This window comes from Larus michahellis, chromosome 11 (genome assembly GCF_964199755.1).
Source record: "Larus michahellis chromosome 11, bLarMic1.1, whole genome shotgun sequence".
Lineage (NCBI taxonomy): Eukaryota > Metazoa > Chordata > Aves > Charadriiformes > Laridae > Larus > Larus michahellis.
Window position 1 is genome coordinate 6834985 of NC_133906.1, and position 13149 is coordinate 6848133.

A 13149-nucleotide genomic window follows, 5' to 3' on the forward strand; every position below is an offset into this window, starting at 1 on the left:
ATTGAAACTTGATTGATATACATTGTGAATCATTCAGCTGTAAACAACTGTGGATCTTGCAGTTAAAAATTCTTGACAACAGAACTCCTTACAAGTTTGATGGATCTTAACAGCTAATTATTAAATTGTAAGTTAGTAGTATGTGCATTTTGCCATTGATTATACTGGAAAAACAGACCACAGTAAGAGATACATGTTCACAAAATAAGATGTTTCTTTTAAAATTATTATATCTATTTATTTCTTCTTCCTTTAATTTTGAATGAAGTCTTTAACTACTCCTTTAGACTACAGTCATTTGTAAGGCAGATAATTCTTGGAATGTTTCTTTCATAATTCCATGAATGTTTCTTTTTTAGATTTCTACTTTTCATGGAAACGAGAAACCGCAAATATTGTCTAATATATATGTGTATATATATTTATTTCTCACTTTATCTTTGATTCATGGATCAACAGAAAAGTTATTTAATGAAAAACTATCTTAAATCATAACTATCTGTCACAAACCTGTCTGGGCTCATATTTAACCATATTTTATTCGTTACGTAGATAATGTCAGGGCTTGATTTTCCAACAGTCCTAATAATCTTAAAGATAACTCTGAAATTTACTTGCTATCTTTACTGTGATGACCTTGAATAATATAAATGGTTATGCACATTTTCTCCACTGCAAACTTCTGCCTGCTAGGCAAGTAGATATAAACACTGTCTGTGCAGTTTGTAATCATCACCTTGCTTACTGATTTTTAAATATGCAGTTCTTGGAGTTTTGTGCTGCTCCTGAACTTCTTCAGTAAAAACATTTGTATTAACATCATAATGACAATACTAAATTTCCTTATACACAAATGTATTTAAACAGAAGTATCAGACAAACAAACATCCAAAGTGCAAGTCGAATTTGAAATGTTAATAAAGTATCTGGACTGTACCTTTTTTATTCTGTTTGCAAAACAGTAGATGTGAGGATTACTAGAAACCTCAAGCCACCTTTGTGACACTAACGTACCTTATAAGGTGACTGATTGGGTGAAATTCATCGAAGATAGATCACCATTTATGCCAGTTACATCTACTGCTGGACTCCGATTAAAGATAAAACTAAAATTGAATCTTACAGGAAGCTGAATCATAGAGGCTTATTCATAATGTAATTTTAAGTTTATTCTAACTCATAGAGAAGTTGACTTCAGAGCATTTTCAGGAGCAGTTACACAACACTCTCAAGCTGATCTAGGGGTACCCAAAGCTGCTGTTCATCTGCTACCCCATACCTCTCTCTCCTCCCCTTGCACTGGCAATACTGACTGCAGAATTGTACAGTAACATCAAACTCAAACCTATTCCTACAGGAAAAATCTATTCTTACGGTTTCTGAATGAGAGAGTTGTCTGGGGTGCAGGGGGCAGCAGTTTGGCGTTTTTGGTAGTTTATTTTTTTTTTCTTCCTCTGATTGGGCTACTGCACCCTTGCAATTGCCAATATAAGCACGGAGAAGGAATATGGGGTCAGAGGTGAGGAAATCAAAGCTGCCATTCTGACGACAGCACAGGATCAGAATGGTCCATGCTGATCTTGAAACTGCACCTTATGAAATCTCTGCCAAGATACTCACGTATGCATTTCCATATACCATTTGTGTTGCTTTTCCTTTTACTTAGGTTTTGGATATGACAGATCATGCTTTCAACAGCTAGCACACTGCCATATTAAATTTCAGAACCATTAGAAAAAAAGAGGAAAAAAAAAAAAGAACAAAAACGTGAACCTCAAAGGCTAGGCATGGAATAATGAACATCGGAAATGACATTCCCAATTTCTTGGAGTTTCAAACATGTTTTCCAAAGACAAACATGAGAAAGGTAGGTCATGATATTCTGACCTCAATGGTTTTTCATCTATTTTCTCACATTCCAGAAGTTTGTCTCCTAACTATCAGTGTGGAGTGTCACAGTCATTTATTTTCTTATTATTACTAAATATTAAGTATTTTGGACAAACAGCAACCCACTCAACACTCGGGTGCACTCATCTCACCTTGTAACACCAAGGATCAAGAAGTCACTTCTAGGTGACTTAAGAATGAACTTTTAAGCTTCTCTCTGTCTACCTGAAAGTAAGGATTTAAAGCCAAATACGTCATAACTCTTAACCATTCCAGAATATTCTCCAATATAGCTCCTTGTTCCATCTGTTGTGGGAATTCAAAGGGGCTGTATCTGCTCTACTTTGTACAAAATCCTTCATTTGTAACAGGAATGAGCATTACTCCTCAAATCTGTGTGCTGACTTTAGAGCAATTATATCACACCCAAAGGGAGGTACAAGAGGTGGGGATTTGCCTGAGATCTTAGGTCTCCATTGTCAAGTCCTATTACTAGGAAATACTCCTAATGGGTGAAATCTACAAAGAAGAAGGTACTGAATCCCTTGGCTGGCAAGGATGTGCTCTGTGCCAGGAGAACATTCATAATCTCAGTCAATAAATTTCAAATGACACGTGTCTTTAAATTCTGTTCTCTTTTTTAATTAAGTTTCACCCAATAGTTTGGAAAAAATCGATAGCGTTACATCTTTATACTTGTTGATCCCATTATAAACCAATGCAGCAAAGACTGTTATTACCAAGTGCAAGTGCCTCTTTTCTGCAAAGGCTGAACTTCATAATGCATTTGGCATCTAGAACCAATCTCCACACAAAAAAAATTCCCCAGCAAAACACACCAAGAATCCTCATGTCTGTATGTGCACTGAGTGCATCAAAAAGGCACTATGCTAAGCAGCCAAAATAATTTTTTGCTGAACTGTTTAGACCATCAGATCAAGCAAGCACATTTCCAAACACTTTTTGCTTCCCAATATATATTCTGCACTCTACATTAAAAAATAAGTGTCTTACTACTTACCAGCCTTTTCTTCTGCACTCTTCAAGACTGGTGACTATTCCCTCATTCAGTAATTCTAAAAAATAAGAAAGCAGGGAAGCTTATTTCAGGTGTCAATGTAAAGTTTAAGTTGATATAAATATCCCTAATTCAGCATTTTTCACATACATTCAAAGACGACATAGTAAAAAAGTTTTGAACAGCGTTCTAGATCTTGCTACAAGTTTTCACAATAACCAAAATCACCGCGATAGATTTGAACATGTTTACGCAAGAAAATGTCTGTTTCTCCAGTTCTCTTTATTAAGTCTCTGCAGTCCTTAAGTACAGATTCATCTACATGTCTTTGCTTTATGATCTCAATGAAGGTATGCCTCACAAATTACAACTATGTATAGTTTTCTATTTCCAAAATCCCTAATAATGGAAATAAGAGTTCAGAGAATTCAAAACCCAAAGGATCATGACTGCACATATTCAAAATACTCTTATGCCAGTTGTTTCTCAGGTACTTTCTTCACGAATGTAGAAGATGCAGCTCCTGTCTTACTCAAAGCGTCTCTGACAGTTACAGCCAAAAGTTCATTTGAAGATTAAATAATAAAAAAAAAAAAAAAACCACATCAGAACACAACCCACAGGAAAAAAACCACATTGTCTACATAGCCTTATATAAAAGTCCAAAATATTTTTTCACAGTTTATACCAAAATGTCAAATATATATACACAAATATATATATACACACTTTCCTTATATATTTCTTTTACAACTCAATACTTTTTTTTTTGTTGTATTTTCTTTCATCATACAATTTCATTACAGAATTTCAAGCACAAGTTAATTAACAAAAGCTTCATACACGGCTTAATTTAGCTTGGATTTAGATTGCACTGAGAGCTATCTATTCTAGCTATCATGACGGTTTAAGGGAATGTTTTGGGTTGCTCGGTGCTCCCCACAAATGGGGAGCTGACTGGAATTGCGTCCAGTGACAAGGAAGCTAGCAAAGCTACCTTTATTTCCTACAAAAATATAAAATAGCAACAACAAAGAACAGCACTTAAGGAGTAAAACAAATTTGTATACAATACTGTGCTCTGAGGCAATTAAGAGTTTCATTTACAGCAGCTTGTTACCAAAGTAGTGCCAGCAGTGTTTATTAATTAAAGGTGTTTTTTCATCCTTAGCTCCTTTGTGAAGGAAGTGAGAATTAGCCTCCTGTTTCTGGGGAATTACAGTTTTCTAATCATTTAAAAAAATGAGGGTGACTAGTTCTGCCACCTATTTGCCCTGCAAACTTTCTGTGTCTTATACATGCCAGAAATTCTGACAGCTCTCTTTCAGACTGCCTATACATTGCTTTAAATATTTCTGTAGAGATTTTGAATTATTTTGTACATCAACTGAAATCTGTGCTGGTGTTCTTTTAAAGCAACTCTGCTCTTTGCTTTGAAAAGAACATGTTGTTTCATTCCCCTAAAGAAGCTCAGAACATCAAGGAAAATAACATCAAGTGATAGTGGGTTCAAATGTATTTCTAATCTTTACAACCCTTCAGTACTTACATTAAAAAAGTGAGGCATAATTTATTTCTGATGAAACAGAGTTGCTCAGCTTTCTGCTAATAGGATCTTCAGGGCAAAAGGCGTAGGGAAAGCACTGATAAAAGAAGAGAGCTTCATTTTACTGGTTTTTTCTTAGTCTGGAAACAATAAATTAATAATAGTGTTTACTCTGATTATCGTTGATTTAGGATAAATTGTTCTCATTTAGCAAATGGGGAAATGAAATTCAGTGCCCAAGGGACTGAGAATATAAATCTATGCCAAAGGCTACAATTGAAGACACATTTGCAGACCCATTCTGAATTCCTGGATTAATTCCAATCCTTACTGATAGCGGGGAGGCTGATATTCTAGTACCATTTACCAGTTTAATGATGCAAGTTCGCACTCCTTTCCTCTCGTCTCTCTTTGCTTCCCCTTCTGCTCTCCTTATGTCCCTCATGAATTTTTTTTTTTTTTTTTTTTTTAAATCCTTGAAGGGTCACTAGCTATTAAGTTTCTCCTCCCCCTTTTGGAAAAAGACAGTGCAATTCTTTCTCAGTAATACACACCTATGTTTTGATATTGTTCATCCAAAATTCCTTTTCAACTAGCCAATTCTTATCCAATTAGTTACAAGCAAAATGTAAGAACCTTAAAATGGCATACTGTCATGTTTAAAAAAAAAAAAAACAAACTTCTCAGAAAAAGCATCATGAAAGCAATAGGAACACCATTACTCAGCCAAGAAGATAGAAGATAGCTTGGACTAAATATACTGTTAAAAGTGTTTGCATCTCCTTAAAGTGCTGTATTATCATCGTACTTCCCACACTTAAAAATAATGAAAGAGGATACATAACATGGTACTGAAGCTGATGGCATATGGCAAAAGCTTCAGGCTAGTATTGCATTTCCTCCTATGGAAGTATCACCATTTATTACCACTCATTAAAATTTAATTTTATAGAACATCTTTAAAAGGTCGGGTTTTTTTAAATGGGAGTATTCTAGACAATTATTACTGACTAGTTAACCACTTTGACAATACAGATCTTCACAGATTCGTTGCTTTGAATTATTAAAGATAAATCATAAATCTGATTAATTCAGCTTATTTTAAAAATAAAAATAGTTTATTGTTTTCCTATTTAACTAGCACAGCCATTTTTTTTTGTTTATTTTCTCCTGATAAATACCTTGATCTTTAAAATGACATTTTGTTACCATGATGTTAGGCTATGTATTCATTACCTCACATTGCATTTACTGTATTCTGAGATGGCATGTACCTTAATGTTTTAGTCACTGTTTTCATAGCTACCACATTTATCATTTAAACACGGTGTGTAGAAATGATGAACTACATCTGCAAAAATAAAACCAAAGACTAGTTTAGAAAACAAAAAATGGCTACCTGGCTTACCCTCTACAGTGCCCAGTAGGCATATTCCAATAGCATATTAATTTGAATCTTAATATTCAGTACAATTTGAAGGTGCTTAGAAATCCATTCTGACAAGTGTTAGTACCAAAATGGGCTTAGCACACCACTGTTTACAAGTTTGCAGGGTATTGCTGCTTCCTACATAAGCTATGAAGGCAGATATATCTGATCCATATTTTTCAAATGAAACTGAATTACAAGTGCATAGAGGATCAGTTTTAACCCTTAAAACCATGAATTTAAACCTGAAACTCAATTTCTTTGCTGCTAGTTTACAGACATACTTGTGAGCTCTAGCTTGTTCTGACGGGTTTTCCCTGTTGGTATGAAGACTGTGCTGACTGTTTGAATGTTGTCAATGGCTTTTGGCACCCTTGATTATGGTTTTTAAGTGATTAAATAATGACACAATGGGATACGTTTGATATACTTCTCAGTGGCTACGTTTTTACTTATAAAATTGCCGACATTCTCTTTTGAAGGATCTTCCTTTTCAAACCTAGATGCTTAACAAAACGATGCAACTGTATGCAACACCAACATTCTTCTCATCCACACTATTAACTTAACCGCAAGAGTGGAATGCACATCGTTACTCTCTAGATGAAGTACTGGCTATGACCTAAACTAAACATGTATTCATACTACGCTGCTGGACCAGATAGTAGTAGTAAAGAAACACTTTGTTTCCATGATGGGAAAAAGGAAAAAAGCCAGAGTATGAGAGAGACATACCGTATCAGAGAACAAACTCATAGCTAGAAGATCTATAAACCCCAACCTATGACCCCTCTTTCTCATCCCTCCAGCGGCACAGGAATACCACAGGAATGTTTTTTAAAATATTAGGAATTGGTTTCTTAAAATTTCAGGATAAATTTGCAAATATGCAAATAAAAGTTTACTCTTTGGCTATGAAGCCTTTTTTAGGGTCTTACTGAGCACCATCTCATATCAGCTAGATGGAAGATAACTTTCTAAGACCATGAGTAAATTGCTTAAGATGTACCTTCATCACCTTCTTAGCCTCACCCCAACTTACATTTCAGAGGGAAAGGGCAACACTATCAAGATTAGAAGAAAAATAAATAAAACTGTAAACGGACAAGGACTACTATCAAACGGAGGCTTCTTTCTTGGATACTTAAGTCAGACATTTAGAATAGAATGTAATAATAAATAATTATCACACACAGAAACTAAAGAACATCAAGACTGCGAGGTGTAGATTTCATCTTTTTCTCTTTAATATGATTAACGTATTTACAACACGCTGTTCGAAGACCTCTGAAAGCAGAGAGACATCTGTAACAGACGTATGTTCCTAACTTTCATCTACTAGTGTTGAAAACACCTGCTTAGCTCTAAACTCCATGCATCTTTTATTTTGAAGTTTTCCCAAGGTTTTAAGCACACACTTCTGTGTCACAAATTGTTGAGGTTTGGGCAGGACTGTAGAGTTTCAAATCTTGTACAGATCTAAACCAAGCAGAAATTAAGGATTCCTCTATCCAAGTCTTCCTGGAAGATCAATCCAATAGTTACTTTCAGCATAGGCTTCAGTCAGAGCTCCACTCAAAATGTTTCGGCAGTGAACATTTTTTTAAATGCACAGACAAATACCCTGAGAATAATACAGCCTGTTTAGCAGTTGGTACACACACAGAGGCCATGGGATGCTTGGATTAAATAATTTGTTTAGACTGACCATATTCAACCTCCAGATATCAAACATCTCCCAGCACAATGAACTAATAGGTGTATGAGCTATTCCGATGGTGAAAAACTTCAGTCCTTGAAACTGAATGTATTCGAGACTGCTACAAGTAATGCAAGATTAAGTAGGACACATGATTTGACTTTTACTCCTCGGACTTCATCTACATTTTATACTGAAATTACAATAGACCTGTTATGAAGCGAACGCTTGAAGCAGGCATATTAAATATAGCCACATGCTATTGTTAAATGACATCCGTAGATGCAAAGTTTACCTATTGTGATTTCACCTTGCAAGGAAAGATAGAAGTTCAAAACCTATGAGAAAACCTGCTCTAATAAGAAATCCAGTTCAACAGAAACATCAAAACAAAAACAAAGGACTATTTTTTTTTTTCATACATTTGTGAGACCACAGGCTCTGGCTAAACTGCAGAGAAACGTGAAAGCAATTTACCCTTAGATACCAATTATCATTCTGATTTGTACCGGAAAAAAACAACTTCAAAAAATCATGGTACGTTATTACACACTCATTTTCCAGTATAGTTGGTTGAATTTTGACATTCTGGTAACAAGCAACAGTAAGAGCCTTCATATAATGCATTACCAAATTATAAACTACCTCTAAAATTTAGAGTAGAAACAGATGTAAAAAACTGAGACACAATGCTTTCCCTGAATTGTTCTGATTTTTAGGCTGTCCTTCTAAAGAAAAAACAAGATGACTGCACCTTAGAACCAGACTTTTTGGAATTCCCTCCACAGTAAGACCCATATCTGCACAGCGACATCAGACCATTCACATAGCAATATGACAGATGTATTTGACTCTAAACTTATGTAGTCCATAAAGCATCCAAACTTCTCTCAAGGTACTTGCCTTCTAATGATAGTAACTCCTTGACAGTATGAGACTCATGGTAAGATGTGCCCTGCAAAGGCTCTGAAAAAACAATTTCCACAATTTCTACACAGAAAGTAGCAAAGCTGCCTGAACACTGATATCCCCGTAGTTTTTGCTCACACCATTTTCTGATAACCTTACCTATTATTTTCATAAACTCTTTTACATATATATTTTAAAGGGTCTTTTTTAACAAGGGCAGCTGGTTATGGAGAGCACAGGAATAGGAAGCAATAATTTATATCAGGAAGCAAAATGGCCTTTCAGATGCAGTTTGCAAACTCACCCTTGTTTGCTCTCTACTGCCTATTTTTTAAATAATGCACAAATCACCTCCAGTACCATGGAAATAATCAACAGAGAATCAAAACCTGGAGCTTCTACTAGCGCACAAATCAAAAGCTGTTGGAATCCAACAGCTGGAGCCTGTCTCATTATTTCACTGTGCTTTGATGTGCTTTTCAGCCAAGTATCTTACAGAATTACTCGCAGATATGTCTATCTACAAATTCTACATTGCTTACACATTATAGTTTCCAACAGAGATAAATACTGTAACTGAGTTCTCATTTTCAAAAAAAAACACAACTTTTTTTTTTCCTTATCTTCTATTAAGCACAAAAACCTGTAAATAGAGGAACTGAAAATCAGCTGCATCTAATAAAAGAATCAAGTTTGTTATTGACTGTGAGCTGGTAGTTTCCATTAGATTATCCATCATACTTTTATTATGTGATCAACTGCCTAATTAATTTTGTACTTGTGCATTTAGGCAGAATACTGTATGTTTCAATGGGGTTTACTATAATCCTGCACCTGCGGCCTCAGAGATTTAGACAGCTCTCTATCATAAGTTTATACTGTGCCTATAATCACGTCAGCTGGAGTATGGTTCCATCTATTCAGTCTGTTGAACTATAACAGTATTTAATTTCTGAGGCATTAGAAAATTTGCATCTGTGGTTATGTGTCTTTGGACTTTAATCAGATCAAAGTCACTGAGAGATATTAAGAGAGTTAGATACAATATTTTGCTCAGACAGTTTTAGTGGATAAATCAGACACTGTTTTGATTTTCCCTGCTTACCTAGTAATATGAACAGATGCAATCATGCTATTGTATAATGAATGTTGATTGCCAACAGTATTTGATTTTGCAACCATTCTGTAGTGATAATTAAAGATAACTTGATATCTTATACAGTGATAGTTAAAGATTACTTTGTGTGTATTACTGTATAAATAAATGCCATAGAGAATGAATGTATTCTTTATAACTCTTTATCTGGCATATATTTCAGGGTAGAAGAAGTCATAAGTCTTGATAACAAAAATATTCAGATGCAAATGAAAGTCTTCATTCCAAAATTTGTGTTATTTATCCTTCATTTTCTTCTGGTTTGTGGCATTTATATTAGGCAAAGTTTTAGTACTTTATGATGCATTAGCTGTAACTTCTACAGAAAGGACAAGAAATGAAGTAACATTGAAGCTATACTATTATCCCCTGATCACACCAGACCTGCTTTAAAGAGCGGTGTAGCCAATGGTGGTCTCATCAGTGATTACAATGAGCTTCAGCCAAGGCCCACATGTGGCAGACCTATATAAGTTTATTACACCATTCAGAAAGCTTAGGAAGGAAACACCTAAATGTACCTTTTCCACTCTAATCAACTTCCAAAATTTAGAATTTCATACCATTACAGTTTCGGCCAAAACCTGATGTTCAGACTAAACCATACATAAAATACGAGATAGGAGCTGAGCTGGCGTTGTCCCCTCTCAGCACTAGCCCAGGGAAAGCTTGGATAAGTTCAGATTGTAGAAATTTAACTTTTTTTTTTTTTTTTTTAATTAGGCATAATGACTCTACAGTTCTCCTGCACAGTGGAGGAAATATGCCACCACCTGTTGCTTTGCTCACATCTAGCACATTCACTGGGTAGAGTATATGTGAGATGACACAGAAATGTATCTTTATTCACCCAGGCATGTAAAGCACTGGCACTGTATCCTCTCCATTCCCTGTACACTCAGGAAGGCAGAGAAGCAGAAACGCCTTCCTTTGTACTCCCACAATCGAGCCCTTTTCTGACTATTCTGAACATGTACAGCCTTTTTCAGAAGCAGACATGGTCTTAGTCCAACAGCAATCAATGTTATGCCCCCACAACCTTGCAAACTGCTATATGCCAATTTGAATAAGTTTGCTTTGGAACAATGAGTGTCATCTATATATGTAAGCATTAGCAGGATCACGATCATGTACTATACATCACATATTTAATGACTTCCACTTAACAGCTATTTTAGTCCCCAGACATCCAAATATTTTATGTACTCCTTTAGTAACTGCTTCAGGCTGCACTGTTTAAGTGTCATGGTTGCTATATACAGTACTAGGCAACTGACATGCTTCTCCAATGCCAATATTATATGTTGCTTATCTCTAGAGTTTCACTTTAAATCATAATTCAACAGACAACACAGCAAGCTTCTTAGTTCACTGGTCAATACAGTTAGCAGGTGAACTCCCTATAAATGACAGAACTACTTTCATTGCAGCAGTTCTTCCTGTTTTAGAAAGGATGTGTGTCAGGTGTTGAAACTTGCCAATTAAATTATCTTCATTCTTGATATGAGCATTAGTCATTGAGTATGTTGTGAGCTATATTCTCCCCCTCCATCCTGTAAGAACTGCAAGACTAACTCCTATACAGTCTCTTCTGTAAAACTGATAATTCGAAGCTGATAATTATTTCTGGTTTTCGCCAAGAAACAGAAAGATACCTGTGCCTCTGATGTATTTCCAATGTGTGTCATTGTGTATGTCAGAAAGATATCAGTTTCCTGCAATCTAAGAAAGCATTTCTGCTGACATTCTTCTTACAACTTTTCATTCCAATTACTAAAGTTACCTGTTGAGGAATTTTTATGATACGATCTACTTCCTACAGAGGCTACCACCTAAGCCTTGATTAGTTCACAGGAGATCAAACTCCCTAACAAGTTACTGTCAGTTGCAGTTTTAAGACTAGAACTAGGTCAGGTTTATTACTTACATCAATCCTTTCATGTAGCAAAGCAAAGACAAAAAAAAAGGATTTTATAAAAAAATAAAGGAAAACAGGACAGAAAGTCTAACTAAAAGATCTAAAAATGCTTCTCATCTGAGAAGTGAAATGCCAAAAATGATTTTTACATTACCAAACCCCCAAGGCTGAAGCCATATAGTCTCCAGCTTTGTCTAAGAGACCTTACAATGTTACAGCAGGTTTTTGTTACAGAGATAGCATATGAGGAGTCACTTGTAATATGGAATCCCTTAGATATTCATCCAGCAAAGGCTGTGGAAATTATCTGTGTTCTGATGAGGACAGAAATAGCTTCTGCACAATATTGATCTTCTCCAAGTGTTGGGATCGTTCTGGATAGTTTTGGAGGAGCTACATTACAATAGAATCACAGAATCTTGGTGGTTGGAAGGGACCTCTGAGATCATCGAGTCCAACCACAAAAAAAAAAAAAACCCAACAAAAAACACCCACCTACTAAACTCCACACCCACAACCCCACACATAACGCTTTATAAAGTTTTTTTTGTGTCATATTTAGTCACTTTTTTTTTTTGACAGCTCATAATAATACGTCACCTTACGGAATCATTGATGCCTTTCTACAACTAAAGTCTGCTCAGTATCATCCCTTTATTGCGGTGTTTTGTTTTTTCAGCTTCTGCTAATATTCAGATCCAGGAAATGCAAACACATTGTCAGAGAAGAAAGTATCCTTTTGAGAAGAAAGAACCTTTTCAAAAAGTTAAGGCTTGTGATGAACTTCCAAGGGATTTCTTTTATCTGGACTGAACTGACAATATGTATGTGACCACTATGTTCATGGCTAGGAACACAAGCAATCATAAACACAGAGAATCATACATTCGGTATTTATTTTTAAAAAAAAAAACCCTTTTGTTTCTTTTAGGTGCAGCATCAGTGATGATGCTCACACGTTTTGGGCCATCAGCTACGCACTGCTTAAGCAGAGAGAAAAAACATGCTTTTCCAAGAGTGCTGAGGGAAAGGAAATGATGGCTAAGGCTACAGCATTCATGGTTCTAAGGGAGAATTCTAATGAACCAAAAGGTACTAAAAGAAAGAGTTTAAAGGCATAAATACAGGAAGGTAAAGTAAAAACTGTTATGTAACCAGAAATTCCTACTGGAGTGGAGTAGCGGCACAGAGTCCAGTTGGAGACCTGTAACGAGCGGTGTCCCTCAGGGGTCAATACTTGGACCAATTTTGATCAATATATTCATTAATGACCTAGATGAGGGGACAGAGTGTATCCTCAGCAAGTTTGCTGATGATACCAAGCTGGGAGGGGTGGCCGACACGCCAGAGGGCCGTGCTGCCATCCAGCGTGACCTGGACAAGCTGGAGAGCTGGGCAGAGAAGAACCTAATGAGGTTCAACAAAAGCAAGTGTAGGGTCCTGCACCTGGGAAGGAAGAATGCCAAGCACCAGTATATGTTAGGGGCGGACATGCTGGGAAGCAGCTCTGAGGAGAAGGACCTGGGGGTCCTGGTAGACAGCAAATTATCCATGAGCCAGCAGTGTGCCCTTGTCGCCAAGAAG

At 36.1% G+C, this 13149-nt stretch overlaps 1 protein-coding gene across 1 annotated transcript in view; it reads right to left on the minus strand.

Moving 5' to 3' along the window:
* TENM2 (teneurin transmembrane protein 2) overlaps positions 1 to 13149 on the minus strand; it is a 1449326-nt gene that overhangs the window by 973992 nt on the left and 462185 nt on the right. The window contains exons 6-7 of the mRNA XM_074604292.1: positions 4458 to 4551; positions 2912 to 2966 (exon numbers count right to left, since the gene is read on the minus strand). The gene's annotated coding sequence lies outside the window, so the exon portion shown is untranslated. The remainder of the gene's footprint in view (positions 1 to 2911; positions 2967 to 4457; positions 4552 to 13149) is intronic.